A 22,055-nucleotide genomic window follows, 5' to 3' on the forward strand; every position below is an offset into this window, starting at 1 on the left:
GAAATGCACATTAGAGACAAGTACCAATTTCTGTCACCATGTGTAAGAAAGACAGAATAGATAGTGGATAAGAAATAACCAGTACATACCATAACCTCCCTAATTCCACTGGGACACCCACTAGATGCTGAGACTTGCCTTGGTCAAGAAACTCTGTCGAAACCCTGACCCCTGGATGAAAACCATTGGGTCTAATTCCTGCTGGACTGGACCAGGTTTTGCCTGCTCCCCTTGGGTTTGAAATGATGGTGTCACCCTAGAGCTGGTTCATCACTCTGTCCTAACTACCCTTTCCCCTTCCCTAACCTTGTCTAAGGGCCCGTAGGACATTTTATTTTGCACACTTAGCCAGTTTTAACACAGACACAAAGGATTGGCGGTTACTTAAAAAACATTTTTTCCACCGATTTCTAATCATGAAATAGTTTTAGATTTGTGAAACGGCCTCTTTTTCACTTCACCTTTTGACAGCACCGGATGGATTTGCATATGTAAACAGAAGCACATGAATGAATGAAAGAAAGACTGAATGAAGTGAGGCTTTGGTTACAAGCCAGCCACTGAGCATTTTACCTTCGTCCTTTGCACAATAACTTAGGAAGGAATTCATCCATTTCAACTGATAAAAATCTCAATTTCAGCCCATCTTCTTGACTTAAATAGTAGCCAACAAATATTTTCAAATAGGTATACCATGAGTAATTGTTATTTTGCCAAGTTCAGGGAAATTTCAAAGAAGTTTAGAGATTACAGACAGACTACTTGTCCCGGCCTGAGGTCAACAGACATTAAGACGTGGAGAAAGTTACAATACTACCAACATCCTGCATACATGGACTGTGAGAATATTGACTTCCCAAAAAGGAAATCTGTGTTTGTATCCCAGCTTAGGCACTTTTTAAACTCTGTAACTTAGTTAAGTCTCTTCACCTCAGATCTTCTTCTCTCTAATGAAGATGACATCATTGGGCTCTTTGAAGATTAAGTGACGACATCCGAGGAAGAAGCTAACACAATGTCTTTGGCCCACAGAAGACAGTCAGTAACTGTCCTCTGAATCTGAATTTATATAGAGAAAATTTCTGTGCCACACTAATTAAATACACTTTTTAGAAATACATATTTTTATGGACTTAAAAGAAACCTCATTCTGAATTTTCCACTTTAGAAAAACAAACTAAATATTTTCAAAGCTCTGTAAGCAATGTAGTAACCAGTTTAGTATTTAATACAATAAGATAGTCAGCTATTTTTTCATTAAAAAATAAAAGCTTGTATTGGAAATTATACCCATAAAGTCCATTTGGTTTTACAACTTAATTATATGTAGTAAAACTTTACTGCCACATTTAACAGGTATTAACCTAATTCTTTTTAAACAAAAGCAGTATTTGACTGGAAGTGAACCCTAAGTTGAGGGGAAAAAAAGGAACTCCCTTAAAATATTTCCTTAATATTTATTTTTCAAGAAAGGTCAACTCAGCTAATGCATGAGTTTGCTTAATGTCTTATTTGTGTTATCTCAATATTTTTAGTAAAACAAATTTGTTACTATGGTGTTCAATTTTAGCATCACCACGAAATAGGCCAATATCAGGAAGGCAAAACCAACTGATTTTTGCAATGACAAATTTTAGTCAATTGAGTTTGTATACTGGTTAAAACAATTTTTAAAACTCAGGGAATAGTTGGAAAAGATGAGTCTTTTAGATAGATTAATCTCTTACTATATTCTAGCGGATTTGTCAGTTTCTTTTATAATAAAACAAAACAAAAGAATCTATTCAAGTGCTGAGAATTCATTGCTTTTAGTCTTAATAGACTTCAGATTGAAATCTTACCAGCACTTCCACCTTATTTGATGTGTTCCATATACAATAAAATATTCTTTAAAGTTCTCAATAAAAATCCATGAGACACCATTAGGTCCTTAAAATATGTTTCATATAGAATATTTACAACTCATAGCTTCAGAAACTGCCAGCACACATATGCATGAGCAATAAGACAGACTTCTTGGGTGATTATCTGAAATTCAATTTAACTCTACAACTATTTATTGACTAGTATATAATCAGAGATAACAAGTTTATATAATGAATGAGATCCACATCACAAGACACCATATTGGCAACTCCAACTATCATGGTGGCGCTCCCTACTAAACAGGCAGCCATATGGTAAGCCATAGAGATACAAAGATATGTCAAATACAGCCCCTGCCTCAAGAAGTTTGTCTCATTATTCTTACTGGGGAGAATGCCAGCATATTACATTTGTATAGTGCTTTAAATTTACCAAATATACTGCTATCCATTTTTTGACTGAACACCCTCAATATTCTTATAAGGTAGTTGTGGAACAGGTAAAACCATACTCGTTTTATACATTAAGTGAATCTCAGCAATTAAGCAACCTGCCCAGGGTGACAAAGCTAGACCGCTGGCAGAAGTAGGATTAGAACTACATTCATATCTAAGAATTTTTTCCACTGTAATAAACTTCTTCCAAACATTATTTGGAAGCCCACATGTATTTACAAGATTTCTAAAATGCCAAGGCACTGTGGTAGGTGCAAAGGCCAATGACAAATATCAGATGAATTAAGGAAGCTATGGGGAGAGAACTTTAAATCCACACCCTCTCACATAGGCTTCTAGAAGGCAGATCTGAACTGGTTGTGAAGGGTGGTTACGATGCAGAAAAGCAGGGAAGAACCAGGAAGGCATCGCAGGACAGAGTAAGCTTGACCCAAAATGGGCCGTGTGAATTACCATCTTCTCTGGAGCACAATAAACTGAGGGTAATTCATATTTTTGTCAGCCTTAACCTCAAAATGCCCAGCACAGGCCCCCTGAGCATTGTAGATTGCTTAGCAGCACTTCTGACCTCTTTCCATGATAAGCCCTCAATAAATGTTGGGGAATGGAGAGACGAGTGAATGAATGAATCAGAATAAATGAATGGGCAACATTCATTCAAGAATTAGAAAATCCCAAGGATACAAAGATTTGGAAATACCATCATACTTCTACTGACGCATCCCTTTGTACATAAATTATAGATACAAGAGCGGCTCTCAGCTGGGGTGATTTTGCCCCCCACGGTATATTTGGAGACATTTTTTGGTTGTCACGCTAGGAAAGTACTACTGGCATTTAGTGGGAAGAGGCCAAGGATGCTGGTAAACATTCTGCAATGCACAGGAACGCACAGGACAACCCCCTAAAGCAAAGCATTACTCTGTTCAAAGTTTCAATATGGCCGAGATTGAGAAATCTTGTTTTATAATAAGTGCTAGTAATGATTTTGGCAGTGATGAGGACAGAAGCTTCAAATATGTAAACAGATTAATCATTACAGATAATAATAAATAATAATTATAAACTGGTAAGTACAATGGGGAAAAAAAGATTGAGAAATACCATGAAAAAAATTGTTGGGAAATTCTCTCAATACCTTATTGCTTCTGGCAGGAAAGGATAACTGGTCATTTCCAGAGAACAGCATTCTGGAAAATCTCAGGCAAACTAATTAGAAACCCAAACACACCAGAAACCCAAAATAAATTGGGTGCCTTTCTGGGGGAAAAAAATTCAATGCCTAAGGCAATTGTTCTGCTCTTTTCCCTCTGAAATGTAGCATACCCCCAACACCACTTGTCAACATAAATTAAATTTCTTTATCCTTATCCTTAAATTAGGATAATGTTTGAGACTTCCATTTTCTTTAAAATGCAAAGACAAATTTTTTAAAAATAGAGTATTATTTGGGTTTAAAAAAAGGCCCACAGTCTGTCTAGGCTCTCTCTCTTGGAGGAATCAGCCCTTCCTCACTCCTTGTGATTCTGGGAGACAGCTAATCATAGGCTCTCTCATCTCCTCCACTGGAGTGGCCACATGATACCAGATGGACCAACCAGACTCTCTCCTGGGGACTCAAAAGGAAGGTCAATGAAGCAGATTCATTTGATGTCTTGTCTTAGAAAACTTGACTATGCATTCCACCACACCACTAAGATCCCCAGCGCTGCTATGACACTTGCTTTCTATAGATCTTGTTATCCACCCATCCTTGGCTCCTAGGAGAAACCCCAGCATTCTCCTGATAATTTGATTTTCCTTTCTTGAATTGGCCAAAGTTGTCATCTTTGCTTGTACCTAATAACCTTACCTGAAACAGTTTGGTATTTTGTTTTAGTAATGGACAACGGCTCAAAGAGGGAAGTAGAAAGAACCAGAGCTTCTTTTTTTCACTTGCTCATCCAAATATCCCAACCCCATCCATATTTCTAACACCCACCCCATGTACTCTTGAAGCCTTCACTGATTTTCCAAGTTAGGGTCACCTCTCAATAGATATCATCGCCTGAAATGAGCATTATTTATTTAACATGCATTATCTTTTACTGCTAGTTTTTTTCTCTAGACTGCAAAGGCATATGATGGCAGGCTTACATTTGATATTTCTTCCAATCTTTCACACTGGCAAGTGAATACTCAATAGGAATTGTTAAATGAATAACTGTGGAAGCCAGTCTCCAAGATGCCCCCAATGATACTCACCTCTTGGTGTTCATGCCTTAGTGGAGTCCTCCCCCACTGTGAATAGGGCTGACTTCTGTATTTCATAGGATATTGTGGGAATGAAGGTTTATGACGTCCAAGCCAAGATCCATAAAAGATGTTTGAGTTCCTGCTTTACTCTCTCTTACATCCTTCTATCTTGGAGAAGCCAGCTACTGTGTCACAAAGACACTTTAGTAGCCTTATGGCACGGTCCACTTGGTAAGGAATTAAATCTCTTGCCTACAACCAGCACTTACTTGCCAGTGTGAGCCATCTTAGAATTGAACCCTCCAGTCCCAGTCCAGGCTTCAGATGACTTGTGCTCTCTGGACAACACTCTGAACTCAACCCTCGTAAGAAACCCTGACCCAGACCCATCCAGCTAAGCCACTTCCAAATTCCTGACCCACAGAAACTGTGAGACAATAAATGTTGGATATTGTTTCAAGCCACTAAGTTTTCAGGCCATTTGACACACAGTAATAGATAACCTGATGCAATAATTGATTCCATCTTGGAGAAAGACAAACCCCATGTTTATCTGAACTACAAGAATGAAAGAAATGTATTTGGTTCCTTGCAGAGACAATTCCTATAAACAAAGCCACTTTAATATATGATGACTCAGTTCCACTTAGAGGCTAAAGACAAAAACAAAAACAATTTAACTCTCAACATGGGAAATACTTAAGAGTAAATATAGTACCTTTTGAGGTACTTAGCTACTCAGGGATGAACAGCGTGGATTTTTCATATAGAAAAGTCTTCTTCTGCAAGAAGGTGGACAAAAAGATTAAAACCATGGTCCCCAGATTTTCTGAACCCCAAATTAGAAAATACCGGTTGACTTTTATGAAGACAATGGACTAGAATATTTGAAGTCAATATAGTCCTGGAAAATTCTAGAGATGACCTCAGTACTTGAACTTAAATCATGCTGAAGATTGAGCTGAAACTATGGAAATAGACAGCTATTATTAGATTTATTTACAATGTTTGATTTGTCTCTGAGAAGGAGAATAGCTTTCAAGAAGACTTATACCATCCTAAAATGGTGAATTGTGATCTTAAAGTAATACTGACTAGGAAAAAAACCTGCTCAGTAATGAGAAAAGCATGTGAGTTATATATATGCTCAGAAAATCCAAGCATAGAACTTCTTTTCAAAGTCATGATTGTAATAAACCAACAAGACCTGAATGTTCAGTCTAAATGATTATGTTTTCTTGTTTCTTTTAAACAGATATTAGAATATAAATTTGATTCTATCTAGCAAATTCACTACAAATTAATCATTGAGTAGAGACATTACAGGGTTTTGCCATATATACATATATATATATATATACACACACACACACACACATATATATATGCGTTTATGTATATGTGTATACATATATATGTGTGTTGTGTGTTTCCATTAAACATTCAGCTTATAATAACAAACATCACTGAGTCTTTGCATCTAAATAAGATTTGTCTCCAGTACTGAGTTCATAAACTTATTCCTAAGACATTGTCATTATTCAAAATACTTTCAGAACTTCTCATTTGCCTTTCCCATCACTGCAAAGGTACGAATTTGGTGGTTAGGAGAAGGCAAATAATTTAGTGGTCAGGAACAGGGACTCTGGATTCACTTTTTGGGTTAAAACCCTGGCTTTGCCACTTAGGCAGTGAGCAATCTTACAGAAATCACTGAATATCTCTGTATATTAGTTTTCTCATCTGAAGACCGGGAATAATAATCTCTCAAAGTCGTTGTGGGGAGTAAATGAAATAACTCATGTAGAACTCTTAGAACAGTCCCTGGGACACGGTAAGTGCCTCCCTCAGCAAATGGTAGCTGGTGAGGTTAGTTAGTTAGTTAGCTAGTTAATTAATCACTTAATTAGAGATGAGAATTTTTCCCCAAAAAATCTCTCCTAAAAACCTGTGCAGTGGTACCATAATTATAAAACACATTTACTCTCACAAAGAGCCCCAGGAGATTAATGATCTTGGAAGCAAACAGTCTTGAAACATTTAACTTAATGATCTTGGAAGCAAACAGTTAATGTTGCTGTTGAATGAATTGAGTGGGGTTCTTTGGCTTTTAGGGGGCTTCTCCATAAACAAAAGATCGACTGAGCAGACAAACCCTTCCCACCAGGACAAGAAGAAGAGCTGGGTAATATGAAGAAACAACTGCTTGCAGGCCTTGGAGTGTGGCAGAAGATTTGAGGGAGATGGCAGAGAAAAGGGGTGCATTTGAGATAAGCCCCACTTCTACCTACCTTTGCCCTCTGAGCATCTGCTGGTTTGAAGATTGGCCCGGCTCAGGCAGAGAGGCTGGGAGCCAAGCAGAAAGCAATAGGAGAGAGGTAGACTGTGATAGTCTCATAGGACCGGGGTACAGAAATTGAGGTTCATGGCCACCAAGTCATCCAGGATATAAGGGACCAAGATTACAAGTAAGAAAAAGAAGCCTAGAGAAGGAAGACTGAGCCTGATCATTTGAACCTCTCTTGCCCTTGAAGCATTTGCTGACTCAGAAGCTGCCTGGACTCAGAGGCACAGGGGCTAAGCAGAAAGCAGCAGAGAAGAGGCTGGGGAGTTAATAGAGCAATTAGTAGGCTCGGAATGGAGGGGAGATAAAAACTGGAGTTCAGGAACACCAAGGAAAAGGGCATCTGGTAATTACCTCAGGCTCTCAGATCAGACTCCTACAGGACTACTTTTTAGGAATAAGGGCAATTGGGGAATTGACTGGATCTCATGAAGACTGAAACCCAGCCTGGAACCAGTTCAATCCCTAATTGGATTAATGCAAGCTACTCCTACTCTAAATGTCTGCCAGAAACTAAATCTTCTCTGGAGGGATTTTCATTAAAAATGTTTAGCATTCAATCAAAAGTTATCAGATGCATCAAGAGACAAGACCTGAGAAAAAATATATAGACAACAAAATAGACCCTGTTGATGATACCAACTCAACATTATCAGTCAGGGCCTTTTAAATGACAGTGATTGATATATTTAGTAAAAGAGAGGTCAGGATGGAGGATTTTAGCAGAGAACTGGAATCTAAAAAAAATGGACATTCTAGGACTGAAAATACAGTAACTGAAATTAAAAACTCATCAGATGTTTTAAACAGGAAATTTGACAAAGATGAAGAGAAGTGAATAAGACAGGTCAGGAGAAAATATCTGGAATGAAGGACAGAAAAGAAAAGCCTAGAATATACATAAAAGTTCATGAGACACATGGGACAGAGTGAAGAATTCTAATTTATGTGTCATTGATTCCTAGAAGATGAGGAGAGAGAATAAGGCAGAAGAAACGTGTGAAGAAATAAGCCAAAGAATATTCAGAATTGACACAAGACATAAAAGCACAGACTCAAGAAGCACAGTGAACAGGTTACATACCAAAACAAACAACCAAAACCTTTCAGTATATCGTACTAAAACTGCTAAAAACAAAGACAAAGAGAAAATCCTCAAAAGCAGCCAGAAAGAAAGGTACTTTGCTTCAAAGGAACAAAAAGAGTTTGACAACTGACTTCTCAACAAAACAAATGAGGTTGCAGAAGAAGGAAGAGGCTATTATGTAGTGCGTTGTATACCACGTTAAGGATTTTCATCTTTTTTGGAAGAAAAATGGGGAGTTAAAAAGCAAAGAGCAGATTTGTGGATTTTTTTTTTTTTTTTAAGATAGGTATGAAGCTGCTAGGAGCCACCACATGGGAGAGCATGCCTGGAAAGGAATTCAACAGAGAGAAGATCAAAGCAGACAAATGGAAGAGAAATCAACTCTTAACTGCTTATTAAGCCCCTGGTCCTTGAATTCATTTATACCTGGAGTTTCATAAGCCACTGGGTTCCTTAACCAAAGTTTCTTGGAATAATGCAGGGGTCCTTGGCTGCCAATGTCTGCTCTTGGAGCATGGAGGAAAGGTTCCCAAACTAAACCTGGGGAAGGAGGTTCAGGAAAGGCTTCCTGAAAGCCGAGAAAGGTTCAGGGTGACTAAAAATAAACATGTAGTAGAAGACACCGTAGGAGAAAAGTTCCTGGCAGAGGACTAGTCCTTGTGAAGGAGACAGTGTGTAGCTCATTTAGAGTCATATTCTGTATGACTGGTCATTTCCATGTGACTGAGGCATGGGAGGTAGGCTTTACATGAAGGCTCTGGAGATTTGAGTGATATGGAAGATGCAAAACTAGTAGTCCTCTTCAACTGCATACAGAATGAGAGCAGGAAAGACTCAAACATGAATCCCAGATGTCTGCTCAGGGCAACCTGATGGCTAGAGCTGGCAGTGGAATTTACTAGACCAGGAGGAGGGGCCCACCCAAGAGTGAAGAGTAGAGCCGAGGAAGGAGATAAATTCAGTTGGGGATATGACGACATGAAGACTATCTGTCCTAGGGAACTCCACTGGGATGTATAGATCTAGAATGTAGAAGAGAGCTCTGAACTGGTGGGTGAAACCTCAACATTTGCCGACTGGTGGTTGAAACCTCAGCAGTGGGTAAGCAGGGATGAACCCAAAGGGATCAGTGAGGGAAAGTTATTTACAAAAGCTTCTCAGGAGGAATTGTTAGGGAAATGGGAGGAGAACCAAGAGAGAAGGAAAGAAGGACAGAGTTTAAAGAAGGGAGCTTTCAGGCTTCGGAACCGAAAGTAATGTGGGCTTCTAAATATTTGGTTCTGTTCCTTTCTTTACACTGGCTGTTAGGAAGCTCAGAGATTTGTGCAGAACTGTACAGAATTTTAAATCATTAGGTTCATTAACTTTATCCTTAGTTTTATTTTACTTATCATTATTTCCCCCTCATCCTATTCTTTATTTTTTTAATTGCATTCCTTTGTATCACCTTCAATCCCGAGACAGAGGGAAAATGAGTAAACAAACACCTTGCATCTAAAACAAGAGTTCAAGTGGTAGGCACGTTGCAGCGTCTGTCTTATGCACAGCCTGCTCTCTCATTTACCTTACCTGCCTCAACCCTGGAGCATTTGAGTTCAAGACTCCTAGTCTAACCGATCCCTAAGACCCTTTTCTGCTCGAAACTGGATGAATCTATCTGTAGTCCTTCAGTGCTAAAATCCCATGAGTTGTGACCAAATACAATATCAAGTAATCAGAATCACAGTTGTTTCTACTAAATACCACTAAACACATCGAAACGGTGCACATCTAGGATGTACACAGCACTCGAGGAGAGGTGCGCTGCCCTTCCAAAGCAAGATGACAGCATTTACTCCAGACCTTTGTTACTAATCACTATGAGGCCCGGAGCTAGTGCATGTGTTCAGTGGGATTTAAAACCAAATGACTGAGTGGTCCATCATTAGACCATGATGTTCAAGGCTAATTCTGTGAGCCTCTGCGTTAATGGGGTAATATTCTGTTTGGCCTTATTCTATTAATATTTATAGAGTACTCATTATCATAGCAACTAAGTGCTTTCCACAGAGAACTGATCAAATTATTAGGGGCCTTCTGATCTGCCTCTAAATAACCCTTTCCCTCCCCTACCTGGCAAAGCAGGATTGTGTCTGTGAGAGGTCCTGCATCTGCTTCATGCACTTGCTCCCAGGATCCTGGCACTATCCCATCTTTGTTCCCTGGAATGCTGCCACCTGCCATAGTGGGCTCATCCTCGGCAAAATGGTGGAGTAGAAGTTGTTGGTCCTCCGCCCTGATGTTGCCTTTCTGTGTCCCTTTTCCTCTGCAGGGAGGCAGCCCAGCTTACTCTTTCCAAGCCAGTCTTCGAAATCAAACTGCCTAGATTTGAATTCCTGCTCTTGGGTCTCCTTTAGCAAATTACTTAACTTCTCTGAGCCTCGATTTCCCCCTCCCTGAAATAGGGGTACTAAGAGTGCCTACTTCCAGGGCGCCTGGGTGGCTCAGTCCTTAAGTGTCTGCCTTCGACTCAGGTCATGATCCCAGGATCCTGGGATTGAGCCCCACATCGGGCTCCCTGCTCCACGGGAAGCCTGCTTCTCCCTCTCCCACTCCCCCTGCTTGTGTTCCCTCTCTCACCATGTCTCTCTCTGTCAAATAAATAAATGGAATCTTTAAAAAAAAAAAAAGAGTGCCTACTTCCTAGGTTATTGTGAGAATCCGGTGAGTTGATAACTATTAAGTGCACTGAAGAATTCCTGGCACATAGTAAATGCTGAGTAAATGTGAGCTGTTATGTCAGCATATCTTTTTCTCTCCCCCCCCCCCCAACCAGAACACGCATGCTGCCCTGATCTTCCTGGTTTTCAGAGAATGGACAAAACTTTTTCTCTAAGTTGAGATCCCTTCTAGATACCATGCGGAGGAGTGAGGCAGGAAGATGGCGGGCTGGCCCAGTTGGCCAGATCAAAAATGCCTAAACTTTTACCATTGGAAACTCATTTCTCTGGGCAAAGCAATTCCTTTACAAGTACATTCTCCTACCAGACTTAGCTTTCATGAAGGCAAGGAACGTGCCTCAATCATTTGTCTCCACCCTCACCTCCCATCCGTACTAAGGAGTAAATGAATACCTTGTTTTCCCTCTCTAAGAATATGTGTCCATACAAAGGTAAAGAGTTATGGCAAGCCTATTATTTCAGGCTCTATGACAGGCGGAATGGCTAATAAAAAATGTTGGAGCCATGCTCCCTGCCTTCATGAAAGTCAGATCCAGTAATAGAAAATACTTGAAAAGGAAATGTTTTACCCAAAGCAGTGGGTTTCCAGGTAGAATTTTAAGCACTGATTCAGGAGGAATGTGGTGGGGTCTTTGTGAGTTCCTAAAGCACATGATGGAGATGACCACCAACTCTAGCAGAGGTAAGCCAGGCCCTGGGATGGAGTCAGGTGGCATTCCTCTCCTTGAAGAGTTTCTAGCCTGGCGTGGTGTGGCAGTGCTGATCCGTGCTACTGACTCATCTTTGCTCAATCACAAAGAGAACATCTCAGACCAAGTCGGAAGCGATCAACACCCAAATCTAAGAGTTAAGATTTCAGATAAGCACCCTTGAAACTTGGAAGAGGTCGTTTTAGGATAAATAAAGGGACACATTCCTTTACACTGTGGGTAGTAAATTCATTACCTCATCTGGGACTTGTTACTGCAAGATCCTATATAAACCAAAATTAAAATTAGGTTCAAGGAGGTTGAGATACACGTATGAATGAAGAGTTACAAACAGGCTCTTGAGATGAAGTTAAGGAGGTTTTCAATTCAGTAAGAATCTACCAAGGACCTACTGCTCTATACTGACCACACTTTGGACACAATCCTAACTTTCTGAAGGTCCCATTCTCTGCCATCAAATGTTCTTTGGTGCCATTCCTAAAGCAGGGGGCTGCTTTGGAGACACTGGGGAATCTCCTATACCTTAACATTCTTTATTAGCACCATTTGCTTGTAGATGCCCTTTCTCCCTCAGCCAGGCCTTGGACAACCACTCACTAAAGGGCAATGGCTCTGTTCCAGGAGAATTCGAGAGCCTAACTTGAGCACTAGGAACAAGAAGGGGAAGCCACATCTGCTCAAACGTTTCAACAGTGTATCTGTCCACAGTGGAAATACTCAGGCTAATTAAATTCCAAAGGCTATTTTTACTTTGTTGAATTCAGCAGCTTAGGACCCATGGGTAGGAGGGCTTTAGTTATGAGTAGCATAGGTTGTGTCCTGAGAGGAGAGAGAAGAGAGGCTCATGAGGCCCTGTTGTCCTTAGTGTTCTTTTGCCTCAATTCACTGGTAAATGCCCCGAATACCACTGGGTGAGAGCACAATCACTGTAGGTCAGTGATTCTCAAACCTTAGCATCCATCAGAATCACCTGGAGAGCTTGTTAAACTGGATTGCTGAGTCCCGACTCCCAGAGTTTCTGCCTCAGTAGGTGTGTGGTAGGGTCCAGGAATTTGCCTCTTTTTCTTTTCCTTTTTTTTCCTTTCATTTTCTTTTTCTTTTTTCTTTTCACTTTTCTTTTTCTTTTTTTAATTTTCTTTTTCTTTTTTCTTCTATTCTTTTCTTTTTTATTTATTTATTTATTTTTTTTAGAAATTTGCCTTTCTAACAAATTTCCAAGTAATGCTAACTCTCCTGGCCCAGGGACCACACCTTGGGAGCCACCGCTCTAGGTCATGATGTCCATTCAAAAGCAATCTCCACCTGGAAGAGATTACACTCCAGCTGTCATCAGCCTCTTACACTTGAAGGTAGAAAAAGGCTCCAAGAGCAGGCTTAGATTTGGGGGTGGCAGGCAGACAGCTGGAAGGTCAGGAGGGGACACTGAGACTCGTGTTCTGCACTTTGCTGATTCTGCCCAGGAGAGGACTTTGGGCTGCTCCCTACATCCATCTCTGGCCCTCGCACATCCATGTGGATCCCTTACTCTTGGGCCGTCTTCTGCAAGAGCCCTTCCTCCACCACAGGACTCCCAGCCACCTCCCAGGCTGGAAGCTCAGCTGTCACTCTTGCCCATCTCCCTGTCAGACAGCAGCTGCTCCCAGTCCCCAGGGAACTGGCCTGTTGAAAGAGTAACTGGTGAATTGCAAATCGCCCCGGGACTGGTCCAAGCTCCCTGCCCGAGAGGCAGCTGTCCTGGGGGAGGGACCCCTTCCCCCCTTCTCATGCACGCGCCAGCCATGCCCACCAGCAGCATGCTTCAAGCGACCAGGGCTTCCTCCACCCACACAGCCAGCCTTCAGGGACCACTCCTGGGCTCCAAATACCATGCTCAGCCTCAGACCAAAGAGGGCAAAGATCCAAGGAAAAACCTGAATCACCAGCAGAGAAGAGGGAGCCTGGGGAGGAGGAGACAATTTGCTAGTCAAAGTAAATACCAGACACGAATATTCGGTTCTGACATCTTGACATCTTTAGTCTCTTTCATCCACACATGTCCAGTTGAGAGAAACTCCACATTAGGAGCAGATGAAAATAATGAATAAATCCACAGAGCAGTATCCGGGAATCTCTGAATTTGCCCATGGGAGTAAGACCAAAATAAGTAAATCTCTCTGAGTCCACTCATCCTTCCTCTCACATTCATGAGAAGTGAAAAAAAGTTCATGCACACTCATACTCTTTCTTCCTGTCCACAGAAGGTCCTACTTTCCTCATTCTGGAAACCCTGCCTACTCACTCAGAAATCACATGTGTGAGAATTGGTGGAGAGACTGGTCCGGCTGGAAGTGGGCTGAACTGCATTCCCCTGCTCCTCCCCACCCTCCCTGTTCTCCTACTTCCCACCCAGAGACTCTCTAACTTCCCGCCCTGGCCGCACCTTGCCACCACAAACCAGGCACCCCCACTCTGACAGAGCCTGAGCCTCTTTGGAAAGCCTTCCAGCGTGCATCCTTCTACATGCTTTTTATTTTTTTAATGGAAGTGGTAGTCATCATTAAACCATAAAACTGAAACCTTCATCGTCGGAAATTCTATTCCTAAATAAGTAATATAAAATAGCCATAATGCACCAAGTTAAATACCAACATTATCCATCTTTGTGGCTGCAAAGGTAAAAATATTAAATGCATTACTTCAGTGAGAAATGATTACTGGTAAGCCACCAGATATCTCATCTCCCTTGGAGTTATTTTTAGGCACTTAAGTTGATAAACGTGCACCTTGATGCCCTAAGGTTAAAAAAAAAAAAATCAGAATAAGAGTATAAGAGAGTTGTGATCCTAAATGTGATTTAACTGAAAACGGTGTCTCTTATAGAACACTTTTAAAAAGATGTATTCTAATGTTTGTACAATTAAAGTTTATTTCCCAGGTTTATAAAATTCCAATGCATTTCCGCAAAAGAAAAAAAAAGGCACCCTCTTCCCCTCCTCATGACAAAGCCCCAGCAGCAAGTCTTTATCACGTTGGACTAATCAGAGAGAAACCACCTGCAGGAATACTCCCCTTTCTGTTAGCTCCCAGCAGAACCTTCCAAATGATGATTAATCACTGAATAAACGGTGGAATTGACAACAGCATAATGACAAAAAGAGAGCAGAGAAGGGGCTCCGACAGTGGGTGCATGTGGTCCAGCCCAGTGGGTGGAAGGCCGAAGAAGATGGATGACCCCGTAAGCGCTTGACACTTGAGTATCTTGTCTTTTACTTGGCGGGCGGGGGGTACTGCTGCCAAATTCAACAAATAAGACAGCATGCATCCAGTGGACATGCTTCCTATTGCTGTCAGAAGCAAGTGGAAACATCTTAAAAATTAAACTAATGAGCTGAAATTGACATCCTAAGCTCACACAACAACAGAAATAAGAGATACAACAAATGACAGCCCAATCCATTATTGCGGAAGGCATTCGGAAGGTTTTACTGATTACAGCCTCAGATTACCCTACCCGTGTCCCTACTAATTTGAAAAGTGATGAATCACTAAGTTCAGACAGGGCTCAGAGAGTAAATTATACTACAGCAGTGATATCAAAAGCTCATATTTTCTACACTAAGGAATAAAACATGTTATGCCTAATAACAAACAGAAATGAGGCCTATTACCCACTCTCAGTTGACCAAGTCATTAGCAGTAAGAATGTTTCTCTAATTTTTCAATATTTCTTTTCCGGATATATACTCCCTGCCCCAAGGAATCCTGCTAGCCAAAGTTCATTAACATGAAGAAAAGATTTGTGGTAAATGAGATATTGGTTTGCAACTGGCTTAATGTTTTTCGGGTACCATCAAGTTCCAGGACTTTCACGTTCAAATGAAAAAGGCAGTAAGTGGTCAGACCCATCATTTCCCAGACAACATCAATCCTGTGGTCTTCCTCATGATCCTCTTCACCTTTACCACTTCTTTTCTGTAAAACAGAACTTCAAATTCACCAAAAAGTTTCATGCATAGGCCCCAACTTACACAGGTGTGCCCACTGCAGTGCCCCTTCGATGCAGGGGATTCTGATACTTGCAATTCTGCCTTGTCTCATGGACACCAACCATATTAATTCATATCAACAGAAAGTATTTCACAGCATAACTATGACATCATGTCTCAAGATTTCCCAGTTTTGCTAGGTACATTTTTCCCGCATTATGTCTTGTTCCCTACCATGCCTAGAACAATGTTTTGCACATTGTATGTCCTCAGCAAACAAGTGACTTTCTTGTCTGGTTCCTTTTTCTAGACTCAACCAACAGGAGGTCCTATATGTGAGACCTTTGAAATCCTTCCCAAGGGGATTTCTTAGGCATGCATAAGTCACATTAAGACCTGAGTGAAACAATCACCTTGAAACTGTAGAAGAATCTAAGAATGAGTGACTATAGATGGACCTTGAAATAGTCAGGGAACAATCTCATTTCTTTCTACTTGTGGTATGGCTGCACTGGGGACTGATTTTTCCCACCAAAATCCAATTTCTGCCATCCTCCAATAGCTAGAGAGTTTAAAACCCAGATTCAGAACTTAGCTTCAGATTCAAACTCTATGGTCTGGTTTCAAGCCCCCATCCAAGCTGGCCGGCACTGCCTGCTTAGCCAGGCTCCCCCACCATCCCCACCTCCCTCAACTCCACCCTCCTCCCTCCCCACCCCAGCCCCCCGCTGCTCCCACCACACACACACATACATGCACACACACACACACACATACCACTCACCATGTTTACCTCGGCCTTTGTCTGCCTCTATAACAGGCCCGTTCTCCCCCTCCATTCCTATTCGGATGTTCTCATCCTTTTTGCACTCCACCGCCCTTCTCTGGAGCTCTTCTAAAATCTTACAGTCTTGCATCAGATGTTTGGGAGGCTGTACCAGCCAAGGCCAGGGTGACAGAGCAGGGACTTTGGGGTCATCAAGCCATTCCAAGTTATCCATTCACTCACTGTGTGACCTTGGGCAAGTTGCTTACACTTTGCAAGACTGTTCCTTCATCTGTGAAATGGGGGTAAAGAGATGTACCCAGAGCATTGTTGAAAAAAAAAAAAAAAAGACGAAACAATGCGTGAGAAACGGCTGGCCCTGACACTGCAAAGATTGTGTCATTCATTTCCAAATCCTTGGGCCTGGCACATACTAGTAAATGTTTACTCAATATTCATTGAAAAGGGAGCAGACACGAAGAGGAGTAAAATACATACATGCATGAGTCAAAGTCTTTAACTCAGTAAAATATAACAGCTTTGGTTCTCTTTATCTTTTGTATTATCTTTTCTTCCATTTTTTTAAAAAATCCCCTATTTTCCATGTCTACCAAATATCATACATCATTCATTAATGAGCAGCAGAAACCAGACGTTTAAACTCTGATCCTAGTGTGGATTTCCAAATCCTCTTGGCTCCTCCTCCTGTGCCCTCCCACAGCTCCAGAGGGGAACTGAGGGAAACTTTGGGCCTGTATCTGACAAGTGGAAATTGGAGAAGCATAAGGCTCCCCCTGCTGAGCTCCTCCCTGCTGGGGAGATGGGAGGTTTAAAGTCAACAGAGGACACAGAGGTCCCCCTGAAGGCAACTAAAGGCAATAGGGACTTAAGGTCAAATAAGAACTAATTTATTGGGGGAAAACACCATAGAGATTACTAAGTCATTAGATAATCAATACTTATGTAGAGGACAACTCAAATGCATATGAAATGCAGGAAAATAAGAGAATAACACAGGATAGCTTTAATGTGATGGATGAGTGGGATTTTCAATTTCTTTGTTTTGTGTGTGTATGCGTGGTTTTGTTGGGGTTTTTTTGTCTGTTTTTGCTAACAACCATACTTTTTACTCACGACAATCTTCGTTATATTTATTTAGTAACTGTAAAAAAGAACATACATTTATAATTTAAGTTCTTAGAGTAAAAGAGCAAAAAAAGAAAAAAATCCAAAAAAGATACCTATTTCTGAAGACTGTTCTGGGAGAAGCTCTTTGTCCCATCTCTCTCTGAAATTTTCACTTTTGGATTTCATATCCGAGAGCACACAAAAAATGATCATTTTCTAAACAAATTAAATCGCACAAAATGCACCTTTTGTTCCTAAACCAAGTAAGTTCCAATTTATAAATGGTGCTTTTAACAAGAGTAACAACAATAACAATTTACTATAGTTCTTTCACTCTCTTCTCTCCCTACCTTCAAAAACTAAATTTCTTTTCCCACTGTGATTTAATTTTTTTGATGAAGCTCAAATCTTGGGAGAAGCCAGACAGTTCAGCATGTCAAGTTTTGCCCCACTGATTATTAGCCCTCCTTAGATATTTGAATTTAGTCCCGCACATAGTATGTGCTCAATAAAATTTACTTCATTATACTCAAGTGTCCAATGAAAAAAAAATGTTTCCCTTGACTCGCCACCCTGGCATTGGGCTGTCTGATGCTCTCTAGGCAAAGCTGCCTGTGTGCCATCTAGGAGCTGTCTAGGAGTAGACTAGCCTTCTCCCGGAGGGCCCACGCCTCCGGAATGTTCTTCCCCTCCTGATCGGACATGGGCTAGAGTCTGTGAAGCTGTCTGCTCAGTCAGGCATTTTCCTGAAAGCTGTGGGTGGCCTGGGATCAGAGATTAAAGTGGTGGCAAGTCTTTATTTATTATGACTCCAGAGTCGTCTGTCCAAGCTGTCCATTTATAGGGATGGGAGATGCTCTTATAAATGCAAAGAACATCATTAGCATTTTATTTCCTCTCCCAACTACCTGTCTATGCCTGTTGTGCTCACTCTGCCCCAGTTGGAGCTCAGGAACAGTTTCCTGGCCTAGGGGATAAAATGTGAGGTGGCCCACCTCCCAAACCAGGCTGGATGCTCGTAGACAACATGGTCCAGTGACCTAAGCAATGGGCTGGAAATTCCAGACAAATTAGGCCCTGTCCAGCATCAGACTTGCTGTGTGATGCAGGTGAGGCAGCTGCCTTCTCTGGACTCCCGCTTGGGCTCGTCTGCTAAGTGAGGGAAGGAGCTGCTGGGAGATAACAAACCCATTAACTAACCACCTTTCTGATCCTCGGCTTCCTCACCTACAAAACAGGCATGACTAACCAGTGCCTCTGTTGCCTCACAAGGTCAATGTAAGGCAAAAATGCATATAAAAACTCCAGTAATTTGTACAGTGTTGAATAAATGGTTCTTCCTAGTGCCCTTATTAGTCACGGGGTAAATCTGGGGCTCAAATCCCAGGTTGCCTACTCCCATTCCAAGACCCAACAAAAGCTAAGCCAACGAATTCCCTTTTCTTTCGATGGACATCCAACAAATGTTGGACCCCAGGGACGATGCTTTCATGACAAACACTCCTGCAAGGGTTTGAGTATATTCTAGTAGTGGCTAAATCCAAAAAAAAAAAAAAGAATCCAAAGCCAGTATCTCTTAGAGACAGTGGCAGTCCTTAGGTTGAAACCAAGAAAACGTGATGCAACATTTTTATTTAAAGTGAATGTCGAAGTTATCCACACTTCTCTTTCAAGTTCTCGAATGTATAGAAAGTTTCCGCTTGAGGATTAGACATAGAATGGCAAGGCTTCTTCTCTCCATGCTGAATCACACTTGGCCCTCCCTCATTATATCCCTAGTTAATTCTTCAGCAATTGGGGAGCCATGGTCCTTGCAAATGTCACAATTTTACCACAGTGTATTTACTTCTGGGTGGATTAGCATGAATGTGTCAATTGTATTGGATTGCCAATTTTGTGGGAGTGATTTGATAGCTTGCAGAATAAACTGTTATTTAACTTGGGGAAATGGGAAGGAAAAAATGGCAGCTTTTTAAGTTTTGCTCTCTTTGGTTCAGATTTGCATGAAATCCTCATAACCAAAGGCAGCTGGAATCCTGAGTATAATGATAACATTGGTGGTGAGAGGTTTGGACGTGGCTGGAAGGTGGGGCTTGTGTAGGAGGCAATTCTTCCACACAGATGTAAAGCATAAGAAATATTTATTAGTAGAAATTATATATGAAGATTAGGGAAAAAATAGACTTGTTTTTGAGGAAACTTGCTCACAGTTTAAATCAAAAGTATTCACCTAACTTGGTTTCCATATAAAGATAGCCCCCTTCATACCCACTTGCAAACATTCTTCATTCTGTAGAACATTTCTTGTCATTCATTACCCCGAAGAACTTCTCATTTGGGGTAATAATGCAGTTAGATCGTTTCTACAAATCAGTTAATTCCAAACCGACAAAAATAAGTCCCCCTTCTTTTTTTTCTGAAATCACTGGAATGAAGGGGGGGACAATTAATGAGGCCCATATCAAGAGAGCGGTGAGTGTCTGCACACAGGCTCTGCTAACTGTGAATGAGCATCAGCATCCCGCATGCTGACATCATTGCTCTCTTCTCCTCCTTGGCTTTTGTCCTCCGTGGCTCATTTCTGCCTTGTTCCTCTGCCTCTTTAGTCTCCTGAACATGTTTCTAATGATCTCTTTGATGGTCATGAGGGCATTTTCTGCGAAACACTCCCACAACGTGCACAGTAGAGCAGAGACACACAACACCGAGATAAGGACCACTCTCGGCATAGCGCACAACCCATGAATTTCGGCCACAGTCTGTTGGTAAAGCCTGCATTCTAACGGATCACCTCCACGGGGCTTACCAAATCATGATTAAACAGAATCTGAATAGCAAGAATGTCCAATTTTTTTTTTAAGAAGCAAATGGAAAAATACAATGAAGTATGCCATAGGAAGTAGAAGCTTGATCAGTTGTCCCAAGACTGCTTCTAACAGGTTCAGAGTTTGAGCAAGTCACGTATCTCTCTGGTCCTCAGTTTTCCAATCCAAAAATGAGTGGCTTGGACTAGTCCTATGAACTTTTTCAGCTTTTAACCTCTTTGGTTCTATTTCCACAATGCTCATTTTTTATTAACTATTTTTCTTCTTACGTAAGTAATGTAGGTTCATTACATAGTTGTGACAAACAAGAGCAAAATTAAAATCACCTGCTGTCTTACCACTCAGAGATAACTAGGTTTGCAGGTATATGAAATCTACATCTCTCTGCAAGTAAATCAAAATGAACCTACACCAAATATCCTAAAATATATTAAACACTGAAAATATATTAAAACAAGCCGATACCAAATTCTTTTTTTCAAAAAGTAACACAAGGTTTTTTGCTTATTTCCAGAGCACACCAGGGCCCATTTTCTCTCACTTTCTCAATTTATTGCTGCTGGCTTGAATACAAATTAATGTTGGGACAATGATGCTCCTGCCCATCAGAAAGAAAGTATAAAACCTCAAAAGAGTGCTCAAAGGAGCCATAAAGATCAATTGGAACTACCCCCTCATTTTACGGATGAGAAAAGTTGAGGCCAAAGGAGTCTAAGCGATATGTCACCCATCAGGGTACCGCTGGACGGCAGAAACAAGGCTTACACAAAGGTCTCCTACCGCCTGTTCTAAAACTGTTTGCATTATTATATTATTCCTGGATTTTTTTTAAATTGAAACTTCGGTTAATAAGAAAACTTGATTTAACCACCTTTCCTGGTTAATGGAGGTCTCACCTTACCCCACTCTGACCTCACAGTGGGTCATTAACAAGCTGCAGAGAGCTGCCTTGAAGGGCAGGAATGAGTCATGGTGATAAACTGTGCTTAGTAGCAAAAGTCCATGTCCCTACTATCTCACACAGTGATTTTAGATAAGCAACAGAACCTTAATTTCCCCTTAATTCATTGAGTTTCCTTCCATATTCCCCAAATGAAGGGACATCCCTACACATTCCTTTAAAAAGAGGGATGCCAGGAAATAATGTCAGATACTTCATAAATATTTGTTGACTGATGGAGCTTGCTCCAATCAAAGGCGCGGGTTTTCCTAGTGTTCCTGTTTATGAGGAGATGGGGAAATAGCACCCACCCACGCCTATCTCACGGAGAGGCCAAGAGAATGAAAGAAACAATAAAGATCAAATCCTTGGAAGAAAAGTACTCTGTGTACTCAGCTCTCATTCATGTTACCACCAAGCCAAAGCACCTGGGCCATGAGAGGCTGCTTCTCCATTCTTGAGAACTTGTAGGGCTTATTCTATAATCTATAAATGGCCTCGTTCCCCAGACTACTCCATCTGTCCTTTAAAACTCCTCACCCACAACTCTCCACCCAGTTTGCTTTCCTGAGGTCACACCGGATCCTGATCACAGTCACTTCAAGGGCATCTAACCTAGTTGTCTCATTTTCTTTTTGTTTTCCCTACCCCAGCCTATGGGAAGGATACAATACTTTCTGAAAGATAAGGTGGGGGTGAGCTTTCTTGTCTTGAGTGAAATCTTCAGGATGATTCTGCTATGCCCACCATCTCCTCATTCCTGGGTAAGAAACACTGATTCTGGTTCACCAGAAGAAACTGTAATCCAGAGATTGGAGATGGTGTGCCCAGGATTCCATGACTGGCTGGAGGAAGAGGAGAGGCAATCTCTTCAGATTTTAACTTTTGATCCTCTTTTCTTCACTAGGCTCCCATGTCCCTCTCAATCATGACATTGTTTCATTTTATTCCAGAGTAAATCTTAGTATCTCCTTATAGAAGCAAGCAGAGTGTTTTATACCTAGTAGATGCTTA

General features: G+C 41.2%; 1 long non-coding RNA gene across 1 annotated transcript; it reads right to left on the bottom strand.

Moving 5' to 3' along the window:
* Positions 1-14,299: 14,299 nt before the first annotated feature.
* Positions 14,300-16,371, bottom strand: LOC118019793. The gene is made up of 3 exons (XR_004681752.1): positions 16,167-16,371; positions 15,245-15,368; positions 14,300-14,740 (listed from the first exon to the last, which is right to left on the bottom strand). It is a non-coding gene; the product is annotated as an uncharacterized LOC118019793 (long non-coding RNA).
* Positions 16,372-22,055: the final 5,684 nt, after the last annotated feature.

Source organism: Mirounga leonina, unplaced genomic scaffold (genome assembly GCF_011800145.1).
Source record: "Mirounga leonina isolate KUSES-001 unplaced genomic scaffold, KU_Mleo_1.0 Mir_109, whole genome shotgun sequence".
NCBI lineage: Eukaryota > Metazoa > Chordata > Mammalia > Carnivora > Phocidae > Mirounga > Mirounga leonina.